Here is a 21,379-nt window from a genome sequence, read left to right as displayed (position 1 = left end):
AGAACTTCAAAGATTATTCGAAGTTCAAAAGACAGATAATGTATGATTCCCCTTATATTAGGTACCTGGAATAAGGCCAGTCACAGAGACAGAAAGAACGGGGGTTTCCAGGGGGTTGTGGAGTCAGGAGGTTAGGAATTACTGGGTGTGTAGTTTCGCTTGGGGAAGATAAAAAGTTCTTAAAGTGGATGGTGGTGAAAGTTGCACCATGAATGAGAGTTAACTTCATGCCACAAAACGGTATGCCTAAAAGATGTTTATGGTGGCCAGAGTTACGTTATGTGTATCTTACCACAATAAAAAATGTCTAAAATGCTGGATTTTATGTCATGTGTATTTTACTCTTCCCACCAAAAAAAAAAAAAACAAAACAAAAGTGACAGGAGACATTGTTGAGCAACACTTGTCTTTGAAAAGCAGTGGAGCAGGGAGCAAGAAGCACCTGGGGATGTCCAGACAATTTGGTGTTCACGTCTTGGCTCTCCATTCATCTCTATCAGCAAGTCAAGTCTGGTTTCACAGACTCAGTACCATCATCTGTAAAATATGGATATGGCCTTTCTGTGCATCTTCAGCCCAGCCGTGAGCCACTCATCATAAAAGGCAATGATGATGGCCATGTCTGCCATGAATGATCATCACCGTCATCATTACCACAGCATTGCTGTCACCGTCATCATTGCCACTGCAGTGCTGTCACCACTGTGAATTCCTCCAAGTCATATGCTGTGCTATCACACGAGTGTCAGGTGATACATTCTACGGTAGCTCACAATTTATTCAGCGCACACATTCCAAGTGCCTCCTCTTCACTAGACACATGATGGGTAAAGTTTAGTTTCAGGAAGACAGATGTAAAAAAAAAAGTGGCTAAATTGCTGGGATGAGTGGATGTGACATTATGAGGGCAAAACAAAAGAACTATTCATTTTTCCAGGCACCAGGGGATGTCAGAAAAGGACAATGTTGACGTGAGCTGGGGCTGTCAAATGTGATTTTAAGAAGAAGACCGAAAGGAAACTGTGCCCAACAGGAGAGAGGAGAGGAAACAGACTGGTAATGAGGGTGGCAGCAAGAGTAAGGGTCTGACATTGGGCCCTGAGGCCAGGCTGCATCGCATGAGGTCAGGGCCCTGGCTGTGGTGAGGGACTCAGACAGGGCACTGGACACAGGCTGGGAGCGGACGGCCAGTCCAGGTGTGGAGAGCCAACAAGGCCACTGAGACATCCACAGGCAGTAGGGAGCCATGGAGACAGGCCTGAAGGAAGGCAAACGAGAGGAAGGCAATGTTAAACATTTCGTGATTGGCAGCACTGGATCCCAGCTCTGTCTCTTACCACCCTTGTGAGCTTGGGCAATTTACTAAAATTCTGTGTGCCTCCATACAGTCATATGTTCAATAACACAAATAAAAACATTTTCCTCAAAAGACTGTTGAGAAGACAGAGACCATACATGTAAAGCTCATAGAGCAGTCCTGTAAGCTGTGTGTGCTTCATAAACGTTAACTGTTATTACTGTGGCGTTCAGGTAGAATTGGAAATAGAATGGAAACCGAAGCAACCGACTAGCACATTATTTGTAGAGTTCATTTGGAAGGAACCTGTGCTTTGATTCTGGTCCCTGAATGGGGAAAACGAAGGGCTGGGAAGGAGAGCAAGTAGGAGGCCTGACAGTTTTCAGTAAAGGGAGATTAGCGACACTATTTATTCTTTCTCTTTTATTTGCTCCCTCTTTTTATTTTCTTTACCACAGTGGCATATCACAGAAGAAAGAGGATGTGTTCCTATTCCTCTGGACTTCTTTTATCTTAGCAATAAAGCATATTGGTAATATGTTTGACAAGAAGCAGATTGCCACACAAGCTGTACAGGGAGACAGGAGACCTGAGTTCTCATGATGCCATCCCATGTGACCTTGGCTCCTTCTCAAAAGGCAGGCTGCAGCTTCTCCATCTATGAGCGTTGGTTTGTAACAATACCCACAGAACTCCCTCTCCTGGGACATTGCTTGTAAGAAATGCTAATAGGTTCAAATACATTTATGAAACATTTTAATTATATTTGCTTCCTGGAGATTTTAAATGAATGTCAGTATATTAACAGGTTGAAAAACTTCTGCAGAAAAAATGTCTGTGGAATAACACATATCCCATCACCTCTCAACTTAACATGTGTATAGAGCTTATGTTTATTCCACAGAGCCATGTGCCAAGAAGGCACAGGCTAGGAAATCCTGGATGAGGCCCTCCCAAAACTTCCCAGTGCTAACACACCTCTGTCTGTAATGTGGTGATGTTGCAAATGGTCTCGAGTGCTACAGTGACAGATGCAGCTCCTGTAAGGGTTTTCTCCTACCTCTGCGTGTTGCCCAGCAAGAGAGGAGCAGAGAGCATTTAATACTTTCAACGTGAGAATGCAAGCAAGAGCCCTGGAGGCAAGGCTTAATTGCTGGATTTTGAAAAAGGGAATAAAAGTCCTTCCCTGCAAATGTCAAATGCATCCTGCAGATATTTTCCCATCACAGAAGGTCTCTGTGTTGGGCAGTTTTCAGAACCTAGGCAGGCAGGTGAAAGGGGATCTCTCTAATTTATTTTCATTTCCCCTGGTAATCACACTCTTGAGCAACATTCAGCTGTCTTCTCTGCCAGGCTGTTAACCTGCAGCTCTCTTGCTAAGCTTCCTTTGAGCTCAGAGAAGGAAGTCCAGAGGACTGGGTGCTTCCCCTCAGTGAAGAGCTGCTACTGATATTACTTCGCCTCACCTTTACTCCAAGGGCTTACTGTTTTAAAATGAGAAATAGGCTGTGAGAGAAGACCTCTCCAAGAAGGTGAAACAAATGGGCTTCGTTCAATCTGGAGGGTGATAAAATAACTGTCTGTGAGGGCCAAGAGAGGTTAGGCAGGAGGGGCTGTTTCTTCTCATTAGGAAATGGAAATCTACTAAGGACTGACTTTAGAGGAAGAAGTATATTGGAGATAAAATGTAAAAAGAAAGTGAAAAGACAACAAATATTAATGGAATGACTGTATGGGTGGGTGGGTGGATGGATGGAGGGATGGATGGATGGATGGAAGGATGGATGAGTAGATGGATGCACAGAGGACAGAGACCATGTGTCAACCCCATGGATAATTGATGTTCAACAGTGACAAAGAAAAAGTTTAGGTTAACAGGAAATTTGTTAGAAAATGTCATTCTCAGAACTGTGGCTTTTAAGCTAGCCTGAAACACCAATTGCAGACACTTAATAATTATAATATTGAATACTTAATAATAACATCTGCATTTTGTTGGCATATATATCATCTCATATATGTTATCTTGTTTTTCTCTTATGGATTCTGTGAGTTAAGTATCATCTTTAGCATTTTACATGTAATAAAATGGAAGCTCATATTCTGTTTATTGAAATTGGCACTAATAACTGTAAGACATCTGTTTTATGAACTGTTAAGAAACACGAATCATGATTATTACAGAAGAAAACATAAGACATATCTCAAATGCAGAAAAGGGTGAGGGAGGCAGCACGTCCAGAGGAGTGGGGTGCTGTCACTGGGGCAATTTGTCCACACTCACTCGGCAGCTGTGAGGGAGATCTAGGCTGTGAAGCTGGAGCTATGGAACCAGACCCTGCACCCCTGCAGCATCATACAATACACTTCTTCCTGGTCCCACCTGCCTCCCACTCTGCATCCTGTTTCCTGCCTGACACAACATCCTCTCTGGCTGATTTTAGAGGAAGAAGTATATTGAAGCTACAATGTAAAAAGAAAGTGAAAAGACAACAAGTATTAATGGAATGACTAGATGGATGGATGGATGGATGGATGGATGGATGGATGGATGGATAGATGGATGGATGGAGGATGGAGACCATGTGTCAACCCAATGGATAATTGTCCTGCTTCTGCCCTTCCATGTAACGTTTTGCTCCTCCTCCAGCCTCAGTGTGTAGTCCCTTCTCACTTCATACCAGTTTGGAACCAAACCCCATGACTGATAATGATTAGGGATGATTAAAATGGAATATGTCAGCCAGCTCCCCCAAAACCTGCAAAAGGGAATGATGTTTAATAGAAAGCCAGCATTAGACATGAAAACCATTAAATATTCACTCCCACACTTACATATAAGCATCTGTATCATACTTAATATGCTTAAGTATATTAAGTATACTTCTATACTTAATATACTTAACTCTCTTTACATCTTAAATATAGATCCAAGAACATTTCAGTGTACATGAGTGGATTATATTTGGACTCCCCATGTCTGCATTGAACTGGTCCTGTCAGTTAAAACTCCCATGTGTGAGTGGGTCACAAGTGGTTTATGTAAGGCTTCATGAGGTTTCTCACGACTTCACTGCAACAGCTCAGAGCTCTAACTGACACACAAACAGAATTCTTCTCAACAGTTGCTGATAACTCAGTTTTGAATTCGTTTAGCCAATTAGCTAAATCTCTTAACAGTTTCTAGCTTTTGGCACATCTTGGTTTTAAGCATTTTTACAGGTTTGGAACTACCACAGGAGCTCTAAGATTTGGGACAAGGAATGCACTTGAAATCCATGTTCTCCTCTTTACGTCCTGCACAATTCTATAAACCTCCTTCCTTCCTCCTTGAGGACTCAATAATCTGAATTCTTTGCTTAAGTACCCACATCTTCTTCCACCAAGTCTACAGAAGTATTGACGGGTAGTGAAAAGGTCAAAGGGAACCCAACAGAGCCCTCTGCTAATTCCCTTGGTGATTGTGAGCAGATAAGGAGAACTCTCTAAACCTCAGAGTTATCACCTGTAAAATGGAACTAGGAATTCCTTCCTGGGGGAGCTGCTGTCATTACTTAACACATAAAGCCCATGAGATGCCTGACATGTGATAGATGATCCGTAAGTGACACTGATGAATTTCTTCCTTGGGACTGGAACAAAGAATCCTAGGTGTGAATGCTCCAGATTTGCATGAGGCTAGGATTGAGTCTCCTTCTTACAAACCAGTTTGGGGAATTATAAAAGAAAATCTTTCATTTGTGGAAATCACTTGACTATCATTGGATCCTCTCATCCTTTGAGTTGGAAATTTTTGAACTAAAAGAACCTTCCTCCTCTCTGAAGCCACCGCCCCGCTGCTGTGCTCTCCTCTCAGCCCAGCCAAGCTTTGCCTGCATCCTCAGCACCCTCTTCTCATGGCCTTGGCAATCTGGCTCTCACCCTCAACAAGCCTCTGCAGCAGCTGTCTTCCATGTCACGAGGGGCCTCCTGATTCCCACAACCCATCCAACCCATCATCCCTAACAGACACGGGGTCACTCTATTTGATGGACTAGCTCTCTCAGGGTCCCAGGGTGTCTCAACTCAGATGGAGATCTTTGGCTAGCAGAATTTTGGGAGAATATATGGGGCCATAATGTTGGCTATGCCTTGGCAGTTGAGCAATGTTTTTGTATTTCAATATTGTATTGAAGACCTTCTATGTGCTACGCAATCTGCTTATCTCTTACCATCTACTTTTTACATGAATTCTCACATCAGCTTGCAAGGTAGTCCTTTGTAGCTTTCTTTTTGTTGTGATGATGGAGAAGAGAGTGTTTCCAGGAGGAAAGGCAAAGGAACTTTCAGTCTTCACTCTTTGTTCTGAAAAGCTCTTGCACATCTCCACTTTGAGGAGAAACAGGTAGAATGCATTTCTGACACCACCTACTCAGCGTTTGCACAGACATCACAGGTTAAAGCCTTGACTCATAAGACTGCTCTCACTTCAGATACCAGCTGCAAGATTGAGGGCTCCCAGGCCACCCAGACTTCTGAACAACTGGCTGCAAATGTGGATGTTCCTACTGCTTCCTAATGTTTGACAATATGCTAGAGCAGCTCACAGAACTCAGAAAAGCACTCTCTTTTTTTGCCTAGTTTTTTTTTCTTTCTTTTTTTTATTGCATTTTAGGTTTTGGGGTACATGTGAAGAACATGCAAGATTGTTGTATAGGTACACACGTGACAGTGTGATTTGATGCCTTCCTCCCTTTCACCTATATCTGGCTCTTCTCCCCATGCTATCTCTCCCCAACTTCCCACCCCCCGCTGTCCCTCCCATATTTCCCCCCAACAGACCCCAGTGTGTGATGCTCTCCTCCCTGTGTCCATGTGTTCTCATTGTTCAACACCTGCCTATGAGTGAGAACATGCAGTGTTTGATTTACTGTTCTTGTGTCAGTTTGCTAAGAATGATGGTTTCCAGGTTCATCCCTGTCCCTACAAAGGACACGAACTCATCATTTTGATGGCTGTGTAATATTCCATGGTGTATATGTGCCACATTTTCCCTGTCCAGTCTATCATCGATGGGCATTTGGGTGGGGTGCCTAGTTTTATTGTGGCAAAAGGATACAAGCCTAAACCACTAAAAAGGAGACTGCACAGGTGAGCTCTGGAGGGTTCTGAACATGAAGGTTCCATGTCTTCAGAATGTTTCCCCTCCCAGCACAACTGCATACATCACCAACCAGACAGACTCACCTGAGCCTCAGGGGCCAGATTTTCCAGCAGTTTAATTATATAGGCCTGACTGAATCATCGGCCACACGATTAAACTCAATCTCCAATCCCCCTCCTCTCCTAGGAGGTTAGGCCAAGATCAGCTGGCTCAAAACCCCAATCTCTAATCACATAGTTGTTCTGTCCAGCATGGCCTTTCTGAAAGTATTTTGGTGCCCACTTGAGACACCTCATTAACATAAACTCAACTCAGGTGTGATCTGAGGGGCCTGCCTTGAATAACAGACAGTTCTATCATTCCAAAGACTTAGAAGACACCTGTCAGCAATCAGGACAAGGCCAGCCAAATACTTTATGATAAAACAGAAGACGACTTGTGGCAAGCATGGGCGGTGGCCGGGCGCAAAGTTGAGAGCAGTCCCTAGTCTGAGCCTTTCCATCACCCTCCAGCACCACCAGTACCACAGACTCCACCCTGCCACGGTCCCTCAGTGACACAGTGCAGCCGCCACTCTACCAGCCATTCAAACTCCTCCCTGTGACACACTGAAACAGTGACGGCACAGCAGAAAGAATGGAAGATGTTTATAGGAGGACTTAGCCAGGACACTATAAAGAAAGATCTGAAGGACTGCTTTTCCAAATTTGGTGAAGTTGTAGACTGCAGTCTGAAGTTAGATCCTATCACAGGGCGATCAAAGGGGTTTGGCTTTGTGCTATTTAAAGAATCGGAGAGTGTAGATAAGGTTATGGATCAGAAAGAACATAAATTGAATGGGAAGGTTCTTACCCTGTTCAATCCTAAAAGGGCCAAAGTCATGAAAACAAAAGAGCCGGTTAAAAATTTTTTGTTGGTGGCCTTTCTCCAGATACACCTGAAGAGAACATAAGGGAGTACTTTGGTGGTTTTGGTGAGGTGGAATCCGTAGAGCTCCTCATGGACAACAAGACCAATAAGAGGTGTGGCTTCTGCTTCATTACCTCTAAGGAAGAACCAGTGAAGAAAATGAAGAAGAAATATCAAAGTGTTGGTCTTAGAAAATGTGAAATAAAAGTAGCCATGTCGAAGGAACAGTATCATCAACAGCAACAGTGGGAATCTAGAGGAGGTTTTGCAGGAAGAGCTCGTGGAAGAGGTGGTGACCAGCAGAGTGGTTATGGGAAGGTATCCAGGCGATGTGGTCATCAAAATAGCTACAAACCATACTAAATTATTCCATTTGCAACTTATCCCCAACAGGTGGTGAAGCAGTATTTTCCAATTTGAAGGTTCATTTGAAGGTGGCTCCTGCCACCTGCTAATAGCAGTTCAGACTAAATTTTTTGTATCAAGTCCCCGAATGGCAGTATGACATTGGGTCCCTCTGAAGTTTAACTCTGAGTTCTCATTAAAAGAAATTTGCTTTCATTGTTTTATTTCTTAATTGCTATGCTTCAGAATCAATTTGTGTTTTATGCCCTTCCCCCTAGTATTGCAGAGCAAGTCTAGTGTTAAAAGCCCAGTGTGACAGTGTCATGACTTAGTAGTGTCTTACTGGTTTTTTAATAAATCCTTTTGTATATATATTAAAAAAAGAAGAAGACTTCTGTTCTTACCCTGTTCAATACGTTTTTCTCATTTCTTGATATTCCAAACAGGCTGTAATTATCCTCTTTGACATCCCAAGCCACATCAAAAGAGAACATAAACTATCTAGATATGGGATAAGTAGTGATACATTTTCAGCTTTTCTTTCTTTCATCCTAGGAGACCGAAAATGATTTAAAGTAGTTTTTTTATAATAGAGATATTCATATGCAACTGGCTAAGAATGAAGAAGCAAGGAAAGCAGTCAGATATATGTCCTTGCCACTCCAGGGCGCCCTGCCTTCAGGAGCACAAGGAAGTGGAAGAGGGTCTTGGATTTAATGATTGAGTGTCAGTTCTTCTCATTTGTGAAAGATGGATGTTCTAAGGCTGACGTAAAGGCTGAAAGGGATGATGCATGCACAGCCCCTGGTATACAGCCTGTCCTACAGCAGGGTATCGGTAACAGCAACCGCTATCATGACTAGACTATTACCAAAGTGTGGCGGATAAAGGTGCAGGCTCTAATACAAACTACTGGGGGCATCCTGTCGCCTTACTTTGTGGCATCTAAACATGGGAAATTGTTTCTAACTTTCTGTGTTTGAGTTCTTTCCTTTGTGAAATGAGGTTAGCACGTGGTTACCATACAGAGTTCTTTTTTTTTTTTGAGACTGAGTTTCACTTTTGTTGCCCAGGCTGGAGTGCAATGGCGTGATCTTGGCTCACTGCAACCTTTGCCTCCCAGGTTGAAGTGATTCTCCTGCCTCAGCCTCCCAAGTAGCTGGGACTACAGGCATGTGACACCATGCCCAGCTAGTTTTTTATGTGTTTAGTAGAGATGGGGTTTCATCATGTTTCCCAGGCTGGTCTTGAACTCCTGACCTCAGGTGATCCACCTGCCTCAGCCTCCCAAAGTGCTGGGATTACAGGTGGAAGCCACTGCACCCAGCCTAGAGTTCTCAAAAGAACTTATATGGTGTCAAACATTTAGTACAGTGGTTGGAAAAAGTAAATACTTCAAAAAGGTTAGCTCTTTTTACTGTTTTCGAGTCTCTTTCCTACATTGGGAGTCTGGAGTGTTGCTTTCCAGACCACATGCCTCTTGAGTTGTGTAAGTAACCTTGGGTTCTGCATCTGCTGAAAGAGGCCAGTGGACTAACTGGCCTGCAGGGTTTTCACAAGTACTCCTGTTGCTCACTGGAGATCAGATCAGGTGGTTGTGAGAGTGCAGGCTCACAGGTGCGATGGATTCCCAACAGCAATGATCCTGCTGGTGTAGCCTCCTGTCATGGCACTAGTCATGCCCCCTTAAGAACCTGGAGCTTGCAAATTGCTTCTCCTCTCCTTCTCCATCCCCTCCCCCATCCCCCCTTCCTTCCCTGAAAAGGAATAGTGCATCAGTACATTCCCTGTTTTTGTCCCCATTCTACTTCTGTGCAAAATGTTTTGTAACAAAACCCCCTAAAAAGATTGTGTGAGGAAAGTAGGACCAGGGTAGAAGTTATTAACAAGAAGAGGGTGTACATAGAGCCTTCATTGTTAGGAAGAAGTACCACTTGAAGGCTGGCTTGCTTTTTTATCACAATTCCCATTTGCCAGTGCTCTAGCCCTTTAGCTTGAGAACCAGCATGCTTAGCCCCCAAGGAGGTAATTAAGAAAAGAAAGACATTTATTCAGCTGAAGAATAGACAGAGGGGCTGCCAGCCCAGCCTTGGATGCTACACTGGATCCCCGCATCCTAGAGGACAAGACGTGCCAGCTGCAGCCCCACTGGGAGCGCTCATCCAGCAGCTTTCTTTACAGAAGCCTGCAGCGGGGCTCCCACTGCCCTCCTTGCGATACAGTGCTGATCACAAATAACAGCAGCTCCTCCTGCTTCAAAATCCATTCGCAGAAGTCCACAGGCAGCATTAAAATTCTCCTCTCACAGGAAAGCAACCTGGGACTTAGAAAAGTTACGTCGCCTGCCCAGTACAATAGGTGCATTTTTTTTTGCCATTGAATTTTCTGCCCATGGTCATGCACGCACACACACAGAAACACATATGCATACTTTTGGGCACAGCAAGAAAACAAGGACTTTTTCAGCCAGTCATGTCTCAGAGGAAGGGAACTGGGCCACACAGGACACAGGCATTTGCTGTTGTCTTAGCAAGTGGCTCCTCTTACTGGGGTAAGTCCTGCCTCATGACTTAGATTTAGGGATAGGGAGTTACAGAATATCGAAAGTGACAGTAGGGATCGTTTCCTTTAGATCTGACTCACATCTTCCACATGGACACTGCCGGCCACAACCTTCCTTTCCTTAGTGTTACAGAGAACCTCAACTCCAACAGCCACTTAGCACATTCTTAGGCTCACTGACCTCCGCCCTCACCAAGGATGCCAGAAGCTCCCTTGTCCCACTCCATGTTGCTGTGAGAAAAAAGGCAATTGGGGAGTGACACGGGCCCCTTTTGGCTTACTAATGATAGGGACAGTGAGCACAGCATATGCCCAGACAGACCAAGCAGCCAGGGGTGGTGGCTGTGTTTAACAGCATCCTGGCATCGTGTAGCATCTTCCAGGAAACATAGCTCTGGTGATAACTGCAAGGCAGGATCTCTAAGCACGTACACATTCATTCTCTAAGCATAGACACCCAAGCCCCTGACTCTCTGTGTTGTTTTCCTATGGAGGTACAGTGCCTAGGGCTTTAAAAATAACTGATGACTTTAAACCACATCTAAAAATTATTTGGCATGCCTCCCAGAAAGAGTTGGAGCCTAAGTCCCCTTTCCTTAAGTGTGGCCTGGCCTTGGTAATTCCTCTCAACTGAATAGAATGTGGTGGCACTGGATGATGTCCGAGGCTAGGTCATAAAAAGAATTACTTCTTCATCCTGGCTCTCTCTTCCTGTGATGCTTGCTCTTGGATCCCAGCTGCCAAGTCAGGAGGAAGCCATGGCCACCCAGGAAGGCCCCAGGTAAGCATTCTACCCAGCACCCGCTACTGAGGTGTCATCCAACATCAGTGTCTAGACCTGTTAGTGAGCGAGCCTTTTGGATGATTCCAGGCCAAACACCATCTGATTTAAACTACTTGAGAGACCCAGAAGAGAACAACTCACTATCCCCAATTAGTCCACAGAACTGTAAGGGATAATAGTAAACAATTATTGTTTTCCGAGGCACTGAGTTTGGGGGGTAGGGCTAGAAAAAGGATTGTTTGGGGATTATATGGCTGATGGTGCATGTACTGATTTGCTCCCTACTTCTGCTGTAAGAGTATTATTTTGTATAAATGTAAATCTTTTCTGTAGCTAAGATAGAGTTGGTTAAGGTTGTTTATTCTGGATTTTACTACTGGGGAGATATTGAACCCACAGAGTCAATGGGGATGTGTGTGTGATGGGTCAGAAACCTTGACTGGGACATAAACCTTTATACTCTGACTCAGGGTGACAGTGTTTTCTTTGGATCAGAAATCTCTGCCAGGCCACACTGAGTGGGGACATGAGGCTCCATTGCTAGGGTCCCAGATGCCTGCCTGGAGTGGCATGTCATCAACATGTCCACAGACATAGACTAAAGAGAAAAGCAGTCACTTCTTCACAGTCAGAAAATATTAAACTCTGGCTCCATCCCTGTCCAACTTTTTCCAGCAAATTCTAAATGTCCTGGGGAAGGAGTTTGGAGGTGAAAGTGAGTTTACCTCTCTGCAGCACTGTGGCCCCAGGACCAAAAATAGCCCTGATTTCTATTATGACACACTACACACTCTGTTCTGGGTCCTTTCATGGAGCCTACATAATTGTACTTGGAATTTATTTTATCCTATAAAAATAAAAACATGTCCACAGAAAAAGCCTTATACAAGAATTTTATGTTGTATTTATTCAAAATAGCAAAAAATAGAAATATCACAGGTATCTATCAACAGGAGAGTGAATAAACTGCAGTATTTTCATAAAGTAAAATACTTCTCAAATTAAAATTAAAATACTACTCAAATTAAAAGGAGCAAACTGTGTTCATATGCAGCAATGTGAAAGAGTCTCAAAAACATAATAATGAAGAAATGAAACTATACACATAAGACTATGAAGAGTATAATTTCCCTGGTGAAATTCTGAAAGGGGAAAGACATTCTTTGTTCTGAAAACATCAAACCATGGAGAACAGCCTTTGTGAAGATGAGGGTGAAGTTGAATGTGTGGGGCCAAGGCACCTCCTGGGATGGTGTCATGTTCTACATCTTGAAGAGGTTTTGTCTTACATAGGTATGTACATTTTGCATACCATGAAATGGTACACCGAAGGTCTGTGTATTCCACTTCATATAAATTTTACCTATAGAAACAAGAACCATGAACACATGTAGAGTATTAGTTAATAATACACATGCTGCAGTATTTGGGATGCTCTGTCAGGATGTCTGAAACGTGCCTTGGAAAGGATTGAAAATAAGATGATTTGATGGACAAATAGAAACTGCTTAAAACAAAGAAAGCAAACTACTGATTGTGGGGGTCAGGTGATGACCAGTGCTATGGTATAAATGTATCTCCAAAATTTCATGTGTTAAAACTGGAATCCTCAAATTCCTGTGCTGATTGAAGGTGGAGTGTTGGGGAGGTAATTAGAACTAGATAAAGTTGTTAGGTTGGGGTTATCGTGATAGACTGTAGTGTCATAAGATGAAGGAGAGGGACCTGAGTTGACTCACATGCTCTTGTTCTCTCACTGTGTTGCCTTCAACCCTATCCTGATATAGTACAAAGCCCTTCCCAGAAGCTGGCCAGACACAGCCACCTGATCTTGGACTTCACAGTCTCCAGAACTGTGAGAAGTAAATTTTTCCTTTATATCCAGTATCAGTTATTCAATTATAGCCACAGAAAGCCAGCTAAGACAGAAAATTGGTACCTGGCTGTTGCTATAAACACCTGAAATGTTGCTGTAAATACGTGAAATATGAAAATACCTGGCAACTCTGGAACTGAGTAATTGATAAAGACTGGAGAAACTTGGAGAAGCAGACTAGAAAAAGTTTGTATTGTCATGAATGGAGCATTAAGGGTAATTTTGATGAGGACTTAGAGGAATACTCCATGACCAGGGAGAGCCTGAATCTTCTTAGAGATTAAGTGGCTGTGACCAAATGTTGATAGGAATCTGGGCAGTACAGGCCATTCTGCTGAGGCCTTGGATGGAACTGAGTAACAAGGTATTGGAAACTGGTGTAAAGGCCATCCTTGCCATTCTTGTTATACAGATGCAAAGGCCTTGGCTGAATTGTGTCCATGCTCAAGAGCTTTTGGAATGTAGAACTTAAGAGTGATGAACTAGGATACCTGGCAGAACTGTCTAAGCAGCAAAGCATTCAAACTGCTGCATGGCTACTTTTAACTGCAGACTGAGATGTGGGAGTTAAAAATGTCTTAACATAAAATTTTAATTAAAAGGAAAGCAGTGTATAAAGATTTGAAAAAAGTGCAACCTGTCCATGTGGTGGAAAATGAAAGAGTATTTTCAGCAGAGGAAACCAAGGATGTGACCAAGTGACTGACTGATAAAACTAATGTGGATGGAGCAAAGCCAGAGGCTATTCATCGAAGCAATGGGAGATCTTTGAGTGCAGCAGTGTGCATGACAGCTCAGGTGTCTCCTCCTCTTGTTATGAAACCACCAGTTCCATCACCGGGGCTTCATTCTAATGATTTTTTTAAACTCCTAATGACCTATCAATGCCCCCCCCCAATCAACATGAATTTAGCCATTAAACTTCCAGCACATACAATTTCCAGGGATGAGCTACAGCCTGAGTCTGGTCTCTGCTCTCTGTATTCTAGTGCAGTAATGCGTGGCTGCCCCAGCTGTGGCTCTAGTGAGTCTAGGTGCAGCTTGCACCCTGCAAGGTACAAGTCATAAACACTGATGAAGTCCATGGTGCTAATTCAGCAGGTGTGCAGAATGCAAGAGCTGTGGAGGCACAGCAGCCTCCACTGAGATTTCAAAGGATATATCACACAACCTGGGGGCCCATGTAGAGACTTGTGGAAGGGGTGGAGCCACCCCAGAGAGTGCCTACTAGGGCAATCCTTAATGGAGCTGCAGAGTTGGGACCACCACCAAGTCTCCACCACGGTAGAGTTCCCAGCATGCAACACCAGCCTGGAAGTACTGAAGTGTGGCTGAGCCCACCAACACCATAGGGGTGGGGCTGTCTAAGGCCTTGGGGCTCTAACCCCTTCACTAGTGTGTCCAGGAGGCAGCACATGGGGTGAAAGGATATTCTGGAGTGTTAAGACCTAATATTGTTTTCCCTATTGGGTTTTGGACTCGGGACCAGTTATCCACTCATCTTTCTTGTTGCTCCCTTTTGAATGGTAATATCTACCCCCATGCCTGTACCGTCATTGTATCTTGAAAGCAGACAACTCATTTTGATTCTAAAGGCTCATAGCTGGATGGGATTTGCCATGAGATGAATCGTGCCTCGAGTCTTGCACATACCTGATTCAAGCGAGATTCTGAACTTCGGACGTTTGAGTTGATACCACAATGAATCAAGATGTTGGAGCTTTTGGGACGGGATGAATGTATTTTGCATGTGAGAAGGACATAAATTTTAGGGGCAAGGGAAGAATGCTATAGTTTGAATGTATCCTCCAAATTTTATGTGCCAGAGATTTAATCCCTGAATTTGTATGTTGGTTGGAGGTGGAGCCATAGAAGGTAATTAGAATTTAAAAAGTGATCAGAACTGATGGCTTTATAACAAGAGTGAGAGACAGCTGAGATGTCATGCATGCTGTTGCTCTCTAGTCATGTGATGCTTTCTGCCCTGTCATGACTCAGCAAGAAGGCCCTGAACAGATGCCAGCACCATGTTCCTGGACTTGGCAGCCTTTAGAATCACAAGCTATATAAATTTGTGTTTATTGTAAATCACCCAGTCAGTGGTTTTCTGTTACAGTGGCAAAAAATGAACTAAGACAGGTATGCAGGTGTTTGCTTTCAAATTCTTTCCACTTTTCTTTCTTTTAAAGTATTTATAAAGAAGTTAGAAAATAGGGTGGTGAACACAACCTTGGCATGCTTCCATCCTGCATCTCTGGCATAGTTTGTGGAAATAAATCATCACTTGCTTTTATTTTTTAAATCTATTTATTTTATTTATTTATTTATATTTTGAGACAGAATCTCGTTTTGTCACCCAGGCTGGAGTGCAATGGCACAATCTTGGCTCACTACAACCTCTGCCTCCCAGATCCAAGCAATTCTCCTGCCTCAGCCTCTCATGTAGCTGGGATTACAGGTGCCCACCACCACCACACCCAGCTAATTTTTTGTATTTTTAGTAGAGACAGGGTTTCACCCTGTTGGCAAGGCTGATCTTGAACTCCTGATCTCAGGTGATCCATCTGTCTTGGCTTCCAAAAATGCTGGGATTACAGGTATGAGCTACCGTGTCCAGCCCACTTGCTTTTATTTTTTTAAAAATGTGAGAAGGGAGTCATTTTCTGCATAAAGTGTGAGGAGTTCAGTAATCAGATCTGTGTCCCTTCTACATTGCAGGCTTGTGCTTGGCTATGAAGAGGGAGGTATGCTTTCTCTTTGCGTGTCTTGTATTATAATTAGCTCTCCTGCCAAAAATCCTGAGAGACAGTGAAATCTGAAGCCACACACAGGTTCTAGAAGGCAGCAACTCCTGCCAGGATTGCCCTGACAGCATTGTCTGCACCTGCCCAGTGCCTGGCAGAGGCCAGGCTTTCATTCCTGTCATCTTCAGCAGGAGACGGGCTGAGCAGACAGCATGGGGTTAGAAGCACATGTGCATTCTGTGCCAGGGTGCTGAAGAAGAATAAGGAAAGCCATATTTTAAATCAACAAGGAAAGAGAATAAAGATTTTTCAGGAGGTTCTAATTGTGCCTTCATGTAGGCTTATTTTGTAAACCAGAAAGCCACACTAATATGACAGATCCTAAATGAGGAAATCAGCTGAAAACGCTTTGCAGAGATTTATTTTCATTATGCTCTAAACCAAATGTCTGTGCTCATTAAACAGACTTGTTGTGTGATAATTTATCTTAGACTCTGGGCACACAGTTGCTCCACCAAAACAATTGACCTTGGTGGAGTTGACTGTGGGGAGAGAACTGTCAGCTCAGCCCTAACATCCCACTTAGTGCTGACCTGACTCCACAGAGGATGGAGTCTTGGAGAGAGTCCTTTACTGAGGTCAGCTAGCAACCTCTTCCTCCCTTCCCGGTCCCCTCCCCTACAGCTGCATTCGCAGGATTCAGGGCAGGCCAATCCATGACTGTTGACAGTGGGTTCCCACCCCCAGCATGCAGCCCACCCACAGCCACAGGAGCAGAGCTGAGTCCAGGCCCATGCATGGGGTCTGCACCCAGGGCCCACAGGCCCTCATTCCCCCACCTCACACCTGCAGTCACTGGGCAGTCTGCTCGCTGGCAGAAGCTCTGGCTCCAAGTCGAACTTGGATTTTAAGCACGGCTCCGATACCCTCTGTTACTGTTATCTGCATTCTAAGGAAAGTTTGATAAAAGGAGAAGTGAATGCAAATGACCTAGCACATTTGCTGGCCATAATAGTTAACAGCAAATACAAACACAACATAAATAACAGGAAGCTCTTAGCAATTCGTTCCAGGCAGAAGGGCTTCCTCTCTCCCTCCTCACCCTCTATGAGGGAAGGAGGAGTGAATTATCTAACTGGTGCATTTGGGAGCAGAAGCTGGGTGCATGTGCTCAGTTAGCTTCTCCTTCTTGTCTCTTCAGGATTTGCCACCTTGGGGGACCTCCTTTGTCTCTGTCCCTTCATGCCATGAACTCCCAGGCACAGGTTCTGCCCCAGAAATGGAGGCTAAAGCTCCTTGCCTGAGACTGAGCCAATTGGTCCCACCTGGGGTTCAGCTGAGGAAGCCTCTCCCCAGCAGCTACCTCACTGCAGGATGATGCTCTAATGTCCACCTATGTGAGACCTCCTTTCCCGGAGAAAAGAACAAGGAAATCTACATCAAAGGTGATGTAAGCCCCATCACGGCAAGAGGCTGAGCTGGCTGCATGTGCCAGGCAGTGAGGTGAATGGGGACCAGTTGCCTTTGAGAAGTGAGGAGGGGGCAGACACATGGGCTTTAGAGAAGGGAGAGGTCTGCAGGGCAGAAAGTGATTTCCTAAAAGTAACAGGACTTGAGTTGGGCCTTCCTGGTTGGTGAGTGCATTATATGATAGTTTGATGATTCCAGGCCACTTATGAGAGGTCCTTCACTCCATAATGGTGGCAGGCCCAGCTACGCTGCTCACTGATGCGAGATTCACCTGAAATTCTCACTGTAGTCCTCTGGGGAGTCTCAGAGTGGACACCAGGACGTTCGTAGCCTGTCCACACTCTCCCTGATGCTTCCTCATGCCCTCCGGTCACCGAAAGGGCCCCACTCTACAGCAGACCAGCAAGGTGAGGCCATGTTCCTGGCTGCCTGCACCCACTGCCTCTGCAAGAGACATGCCTCCCGTGCTGCACCCACAGTAAGGGGTTCCTGGAAGTCTACTGCAGAGGCTTTGGAAACAGAGCATTGGAGAGTTGATGATTTATTTTCCTTCTCTTTATTGTTGTCTCCTTATTATTACATGAGTTATTATATAATATAATATAATGAACATCCATCCCCTCACCACCAGCTTTAGCAAGTTTGAACATGTTGTCCATTGGCTTCAGATTTTTAAGCAATCTGAGGGTCTTACATCCACCTCCCTGAGGGCATCTGGGTCCCTCATCCAGAGAAGGGAACATTTGTGTCAAATATCAGTAAACAATTGTCCTGCATCTATTCCTATCCTTAAAACATAAAGTGCTAATTTACAGAGTTTTTAAATGTTACTCTAAATAACATTTAGTAACATGATACTCTAAATATTATTACACAACTTGCTTTTGACACAGAATTGAATATTTTTGGAAATTAAATATATTTATAAATGTATTCAGCTGAAATCCTTGAAACTGCTGTTATCGTAGCATGAAGCAGTTGAGCGTTGGCATTTGTACATCACTCAATTGCACAGCTCTAGTAAATCAGTTTTAATTTTAAATAATTTAATATAGCATGAATCTATCACAGTTTATTAATACATTTTACTGCTGGTAGTCATTTAGGGTATATCTAGTTATCCCCCATTATGTTCCCACAATAATTATTCTACATGTCAAATTGGGAACACTGTATTGAAATATTCTAGAAATGTGCTGTCAAAGGCAGTACCACTAGCCTTGTATGGCTATTTAAATGGATTAAAATTAAACTTAAATATGATTAAAAATTTAGATCCTCAGAGGATTAGCCACATTTAAAGTGCTTGATCCACACGTGCCTGGTGGCTGCTGAGTTAGCACAGAACGCCCTCATGTTGCAGATGGTGCTACTGAGCAGTGCACCTTTTCAAACAATGAACTTCTGTTTTTCTTGATGCTCTCATTCCATCAGTTTTGACCTTATTTTTTTATTTTATTCTTTCACTTTTTCTATGTTAGATGCATTGCTTGCATCGTTTCTTGAATTAAATGCTTAGTTCATTAATGAGCAGTTTTGTTTTCATTGCTAATGTAAGCATTTGAGACATTTTCCTTATAGGCAGTCTTCAGCCAGTGTTTCTACACAGGGTTTTCATTGTCATTCATTACCGCACTCATTCAGCAACTATCAGTCAGGTGCCTGCTCTGAGCTCCAGTCCTGCTCTGGATGCTGATGGATAGCAGTAAACAAGAGGTCCACACCCATGTCCCCCTGGAGCATGGTCTAATGGGGTGCAGGTGGCAACTGCAGGGGGCTCCCTGGCTGCTGCTGGAAGATAAATATCATCAAGGAGCAGCCTGCAGAGCCAAGGTACCGTGGGGCTGCGGTGGGGCTCAGGGGTTTGGGCATTGAGGCCCACACCTGAGTGAGGGTGGGAGGGATCCACATGGAACAGAGGTACATCCCACAGGGCAGAGGATACAGCTGGGGCAAAGGCCGTGAGGTGAGACTGAGGACAGCAGAGACCAACTAGACAGCAGCAAGCAGGTCCTCAGTGCTCCAGTGGGCAGGACCCAAGCAGGAGAGAAACATAACCTGGTCCTGGGCCCAGGGGTATGTCACAGTCTTCCCCATGGGCAGGGAACAGGAGAGTCACATCACCTAGGTGATGATGGAAGCAGAGATGTGTCATGAGGTCCCCTATGAGCAGGGCCCACTGCCCATGAGTGGCAGCCTCCCATTGCCTAGGTGCTGGGCCCAGAGATATGTCACAATACCTAAAATTTGTGGGTCCCAGGCAAAAGAGAAAAGTCCCATTGCCTAGATGCTGAGTCCAGTGACATGTCACAATCCCCACTTTTGGCTGGGGCCAGGCAGGAGAGCAGAGTCACATCTCCTAGGTGATGGATGCAGAGATATATCACAAAGCCCCCTGTGGATAGTGTCCAAGCAGGAGGCTCCCATCACCTAGGAAACAATACACAAAATATGTAGTGGCCAGGAAAAGGAGGAGAATCACATCATGTAGGTGCTGGGTCCAGCAATACGTCACTATATCCCGTAAGGTTTGGGCCCAGGCAAGACAGTCACATCACCTAGGTGAGGGGTCCAGAGATATGTCACAATGCCCCATGTGGGCACCAATGAGGCAGAAACATAGTCACATCGCCTCGGTGCTCGGTCAAATGACATGTCACAATCCCATCTGTGGGCTGGGCCCAGGCAGAAGAGTCACATCACCTGGGTGCTTGGCCAGAAATATGTTACAATCCCCTCTCGAAAGCAGGGTACAGGCAGCAGAGTCTCATAACCTGAATGCTGGGCCCAGCAAGATGTTACAATACTCCCTGTGGGCAAGGCCCAAGCAGGGACCTCCCATCGCCTATATGTTGGGCCCAGTGACATGTGACAACCTTCCCTGCAGCAGGGTGTAGGCAGAACAGGAAAGTCGTATCACTTAGGTGATGATGGATGCAGAGATATGTCAAAAGGCCCTCTCTGAGCAAGGCACAGGCAGGAGCCTTCCATCACCCAGGTGTTGGGCCCAGTGATATGTCACAATACCTAAAATATGTGGGGCCTGGGCAAAAGGAGAGTCCCATCATCTGGGTTATGCATCCAGTGACATGACACAATCCCCGCTTTTAGCTGGACTCAGGTAGAAGAGGAGAGTCACATCTCTTAGGTGATAAATGAAAAGATAAGCCACAATATCCCTGAGGATGGGGCCCATGCAGGAGAGTCCTACCACCTAGGTGTGGGACCCAGCAATGTGTCACAATACACCCAGTATGCAGGGCCTGGGCAGGAGAAGAGAGTCATATCACCTAGCTGCTGGTCCCAGTGAGACATCGCAGTCCCTCCTTGGGCAGAGTCAAGCAGTAGAAAAGAGTTATATCACCTAGGTGCTGCATCCAGCAATATGTCACTATATACCCTGAGGGATGGGCCCAGGCAGGAGAGTCACATCACCTAGGTGAGGAGTCTAGAGATATGTCACAAGGCCCCCTGTGGGCAGGGGTCAGGAAGAAGAGGTGAGTCACATAACCCAGGGGCTGGGTCCAGTAATATGTCACAATGACCCAGTGGGATGGGCCCAGGCATGAAAGGAGAGTCACATCACATAGGTGCTGGACCAAGCAATACATCAACATTCCCACTGTGAACCAAGCAATACATCACCATTCTCACCAAGCAAGACATCACCATTCCCACAGGAGAAAGAGGAGAGTCAGGTCATCAAGGTGATGGGCCCAGAGATATGTGACAATGACCCCTGTGGGCAGGGACCAGGCAGAAGAATCACATTTCCCTTGTGCTTGACCCAGCAATAAATCACTCTCTATTCTGTGGGTATGGTCCAGTTAGAGAGCAGAGTCCCATCACCTAGGTGCTGGGCCCAGAGATACGTCACAATCTCTTCGATGAACAAAGCCCAGGTAAGAGAATACACGGTTCCTCAAATATGTGATGGGCTCAGAGATATGTCACAATGCCCCTGTGGGCAGGTTCCAGGCAGAAGACTCCCATACCTTGGTGCTGGGTCCAGCAATATGTCACAGTGCCTTCTGACAGGCACTGTGCTTTTGGCAGGACCAAAGCAAATGTGTAACTTGGACTTGGCGTCAGCTGGCTTGGGACCAGCAACAGACAGGTCACAATCTCCCCGATGGGAAGAAACTGGGAAGAAGAGAAAAGTCACATGAGCTAGATTTATTAAGGTTTCTATAACTTCTACTGGTTTGGGAGATTTAGTTATAAATCTCTTTTTCATTCTTTTGGTGGT

General features: G+C 44.7%; 1 pseudogene; it reads left to right on the top strand.

Moving 5' to 3' along the window:
* Positions 1 to 7,210: 7,210 nt before the first annotated feature.
* On the top strand, positions 7,211 to 7,847 carry LOC100408160 (heterogeneous nuclear ribonucleoprotein D0 pseudogene; annotated as a pseudogene).
* Positions 7,848 to 21,379: the final 13,532 nt, after the last annotated feature.

The sequence above is a fragment of the Callithrix jacchus genome, chromosome 6, assembly GCF_049354715.1.
Source record: "Callithrix jacchus isolate 240 chromosome 6, calJac240_pri, whole genome shotgun sequence".
Classification (NCBI taxonomy): domain Eukaryota; kingdom Metazoa; phylum Chordata; class Mammalia; order Primates; family Cebidae; genus Callithrix; species Callithrix jacchus.
The sequence above is the reverse complement of the archived record's forward strand: the minus strand, read 5'-3'. Positions and strand labels throughout refer to the sequence as shown.